The 5,006-nt window shown below is 43.4% G+C and overlaps 1 pseudogene; it reads left to right on the plus strand.

The window, feature by feature from the left end:
- The first annotated feature begins 894 nt into the window (after positions 1–894).
- LOC118590703 lies at positions 895–1,717 on the plus strand (annotated as a pseudogene).
- The last annotated feature ends 3,289 nt before the right edge of the window (positions 1,718–5,006 follow it).

The raw sequence follows: 5,006 nt of genomic DNA on the forward strand, positions 1-5,006 counted from the left end.
GAATCTCTGAGAAAATGAAAAACAGAAGGCAATTTTATCAACCTTACAAATTTCATAGAAAATACATATAGAAATATACTAACATAATTGAGATAGTTTACGTGAGTCCTCCAAAAAAAATTGCAAACAAAGAGAAATCTCTGACCTCTCCACTGTCTTCATTTGATGACAGTCCTCGAAAGGAGCAGTGGAAGCAGGGAGTGGGAGGAGTTCAGGGACAGAGCAAGGCATTATTTCTGCACTTGAATGTGGAGAAATAAGTTAAGTAAAATAAAAAAGAGAAATGTTTCCCAATACAAAGTCTAAGTTCTGAGGAGATAGTAATCATTTCACTTGGATCATCATATACACTTAGTTGAATTGAATTATCATACTATAACTCTTAAAAAGTGTAAATGATACTTGTAATAAAATGATTAAAAAATAGTTAACTAGAGCTTATCAAAGTAAGAGTAAGGGTCAACATAAAATATATATAATATACTTAATGAAACAAAATAAGAATTAAGATGTTTAAAAGTAATATTTACAATTACATGAAAAGCAATATATGTTTATTTCACTTACCATAATGATATAAACCAGATTCAGAAAGACAAGCATCACGTGTTTTTCTCATGTGTAGAGCACATATGAACAAACAGTCATAAACATGTGCATTGGACTACCTCAAGAAGAAAATGGGGCCGGCGGAGCACGAGAGGCAGAAGCACCTCGGGCTGCCTTCTCCTTCCCAGCTGCTGCCCTGCCAGTTACATAACCCATCACGGGGTGGCGGGGCAGGGGTGCCTGGGAGCCGCAGTTCCATGTCCGGCTTCCTGGCTCCTCCAGGATGCGCTGAGCCCAGGATGCGATGATGCCATAAGCTGCCACCGGCTCCCATCTGAGGTGTGAATGACAGAGGTGCCTTCCAGCGCCCTCAGCAAGGTCAGCCTGCGCCTCCTCTGCCAAGATGACATAGACACCGCGACACCTGTGTGACGACTGGTTCCCCATTGAGTACCCAAACTCATGGTATCATGATATCACATCCAACAAGAAGTTCTTCTCTCTTGCTGCAACCTACAGAGGTGCCATCTTGGGAATAATAGTAGCTGAAATAAAGAACAGGACCAAAATACATAAAGAGGATGGAGATATTCTAGCCTCAGCTTCTCTGTGGATACACAAGTTGCATACATTCTAAGTCTGGGAGTGGTGAAAGAATTCAGAAAATACAACATAGGTTCCCTTTTACTAGAAAGTTTAAAGGATCATATTTCAACCACTGCCCAGGACCACTGCAAAGCCATCTACCTACATGTCTTCACCACCAACAATACAGCAATAAACTTCTATGAAAACAGAGACTTTAAGCAGCATCACTATCTGCCCTATTATTATTCCAGCCAAGGGGTCCTCAAAGATGGCTTCACCTACGTTCTCTACATCAATTGGTGGCCACCTTCCCTGGACCATCTTAGACCACATCCAACAACTGGGCTCAGCACTAGCCAACCTGAGTCCCTGCTCCATCCCACACAGGATCTACCGCCAGGCCCACAGCCTGCTCTGCAGCTTTCTGCCATATTCCAGCATCTCCACCAAAGGTGGCATTGAATATAGCCATACCATTGGGGCATCCTCCCCAGGCCCCTGTCCTCAGCACTTTGTGGGGCCTATTTTCCTGTCTGTCTTGACTTCTGCTGTCCTTTGCAAGGAGCTGGGGGCCAGCTAGTGCTATGCTGGCTCAGGAGAAAAGTGTATGTCTGGTCTTCAACAGATTCTCCTTCCTGCTTCTGGAAACTTCTACCTCCACCTGGAGCCCTTGTCCTGCCTCCATGCACTGGCACCATCCCAATGGCCCAGCAGGTGTTGGCTACATTAACTGGAAAAGGGCTTGCCAGGCCTCTCCTCTGCCTCCTGCTCCTTCATCTTTCCTACAGAATGGACTGAACTTTGCTGTGAAAAGAACATGGACATCTTTGACACTGAAGACATAGAAACCTTAGAATAAAGGGCCACAGCAAAGAGAATGCCAGGTTTGTTTGGTTTTTTATAGGAATGCCCTAAAGAAGCTTAAACAGTGGGAGCAGTTTTTCATGAAAGGCTGGAGACTGAGGAGAAAGAGTGGGACTGACCCTTCACAAGAATGTAAGCTTCAGGAGTCAGCCCTCTCCATAGACAGTTAGATGGACGGTTCCTTGTTCCTCAGGCCTCCTGCTCCCCACTTCTTATTGTCCAGAAGGATCATCCTGCCTGTCAAATCTGGGCATGTTCCATATAGCTGACCTGCACTGGAAGCTGGGCCAAGAACTGGGAGCTGTTGGCTTCTGGGTTCCTTCCTTGCTCATCCTTCTAGAAGCTGAAGCATCAAGGACTGGCCAAATGCAGACAGGAGAAGCTGAGCTCTGCATTGGGCTTCTCTGTAACTGTGGACCCATGAGACTTGGCCCTGGGAGCAGAGGGCAGCTGGTGCCTGTGGACCTGCAGCCTTGCGGCAGAGACCCTTGTCAGTGCCATGAATTGTACCTGCAGTGTCCCTTCCATGTGCCCCCAGAGTCCTGCCCAGTATTGCTGCAGTATCACAGGTGCCCTTGCAGGGCATCCTCACAGCCCCTCGCTGTGCCAGACTGATTAGGAACAGCTCTATTGACAGGCTTCCCTCCCTCAGCATCTCCTGGATTAGGGCTCTCAGGCGCTAGAGCCAGCCCAAGGCTGCTTAGCCTCAGAGTGATAAGGGTCCTCACAAAGCAGGAAGGCCAAGGCAGGAAAAGCATTCCCCTTTCTCAACAGAACTGGCCAGCAGGTGGCTGGTGTTCTGACTTGTTTGGGTTGTGCACTGAGGCCCAGCCCCTTGTTCCCTCCCTTTTCAGTCAGTGGTGATCATGTGATTTTCATTTCTGCCCTGTGTGGTCAAGGAAGAGTCTTCCAGAAGGTTCTGACTTGGATATTCTTAAATCCAGCTCAAAGTCCTCAACCTGTCTTTCCTCCCTCCAGTCCCCTAATTACTGCAGTGTCCAGCCCAGTGCTGAACGAATTGTAGTATGTAGTCTCATTACAAACAAATAATTTCACTACATTTAACTGTTCTTCTACCAGCTCTTCTAAAGCCTGGAGTTTCTCTGTTGTTAAAGGCCATTGATGAACCCATACAGGCTTGTCTGTTAACCATTTTAAAGGTAGAGCTGTTGGTGTCTTTGGAAGATCATCAGTTTTTGTGCCCTGTTCTTGTATAATACAGATGGCTGGTGACCACTCATTAGAATAATACCTTCTAATATTTCTCTCAGAAACATGTGCTAGTTTATGGTTTATTTCTGAGGTTGGAGGGATGTTAATCTGAGTATTCCATTGTTATAACAGGTCTCTACCCCACAGGTTCATGGCTATGTTAGCCACATATGGTTTTAATCTGCCTCTCTGTCCTTCTGGGCCTATACATTCGAGCCATCTTGCACTCTGTTTCACTTGAGTTAATGTTCCAATTCCTAACAGTTGAACATTTACCTCCTGAAGAGGCCAAGATGGATGCCAAAATTCTGGTGCAATTATGGTAACATCAGCACCTGTGTCTACCAGACCAGACAACAAAACACCATTTATTTTTATTGTTAATTTTGGTCTTTGTTCATTTATAGAAGTTTGCCAAAAAATTTTCTTTATGGTTTCTCCTGAATTTTCTGTTCTCTCTGTCTCAGTTGTTCCATTACTCTGAGTAGCCTGGTTTATTCCAATAGGCATTTGGTTATTTAACTGCTCTGAGTAGGGGTCTCCTCTATGATTGCAGGAAAGGTCTGTACTGGATTCACTGTAGGGGCCTGCCTGAGGCCCCTCTGGGAGTTTCCAGAAGACTGAGGCAAAGTATTACCTTGTCTGTCCCTTGTTGATCTACATTCATTGTTTATGATGATTGGTTACAAGTTGTTAATTGTTAATGGTCAGGAAAAAAAGCTGAACATGGAGATTAGATTCAGAGGTTTTGTTTAAAAAGAAAAAAGAATATAGATATGAGGTAGATCACTGAATCTACTCTTAGAAAAAAGATGAAGAAATAATAGGATAAATGGGTAGATCACTGAATCTACTCTAAAAAGAAAAAGGAGAAGATATAAAAATGACAAAAGGTAGATTACTGAATCTGTTATGAAAAGAAAAATACTTTTTTAAAAAAAGGAACTACTTGTTTTAAACAGGATAAGTAATGAAAATTTTTGTCTGAGTTTATCAAATGTTACTGGACTGGACATTGTTATATATAATGGAGTTTTCGCCTGAATCTGTCAAATGTTAATGGACTAGACATTATTAATGTAATCTTGACTATGTATATTGTATATACTTATTGGATATGATTTTTCTTGTATTAGTTATAACCTTTTTTTAATTTTAGATAAAAACAGGGGAAATGTGGTGGTATTGTGTTCCCTGAAATATTGTGTGTTCCCCAAAATAAACATGTCTGGGGTCAGAGAACAGACAGCCACTAGAACAGAGCCAGAAATGGTGGCTAGAAAATGGGAAGAGTAAGCTATAGCAGAAGTTGGACGGTGGTGGTACACACCTTTAATCCCAGCACTTGGGAGGCAGAGCTAGCTGGATCTCTGAGTTCAAGGCCACTTTAGAAACAGCTAAGCATGGTGACCCACGCCTTTAATCCCAGAAACACAACCTTTAATCCCAGGGAGTGGGGGCAGAAAGAGAAAAGTATATAAGGCGTGAAGACCAGGAATTAGGGGAGAAAAAAGCATGTAGTTAGTTAAGCATTTGGTTAGTTAAGCGTTCAGGCTTTGGAGCAACACAGTTCAGCTGAGAGCCTTTGGGATGAGGACACAGAAGCTTCCAGTCTGAGGAAACAAGACCAGCTGAGGAACTGGCGAGGTGAGGAAACTGTGGCTTGTTCTGTGTCTCTGATCTTCCAGCAATCACCCCAATAACTGGCCTCGGGTTTGAGTTTCATTAACAAGTACCTTTAAAATTCCTACTACACTAGTCTAAAACAAAAGTGAGCAGAAGAGAAGATGAAT

This window comes from Onychomys torridus, chromosome 9 (assembly GCF_903995425.1).
Source record: "Onychomys torridus chromosome 9, mOncTor1.1, whole genome shotgun sequence".
Taxonomy (NCBI): domain Eukaryota; kingdom Metazoa; phylum Chordata; class Mammalia; order Rodentia; family Cricetidae; genus Onychomys; species Onychomys torridus.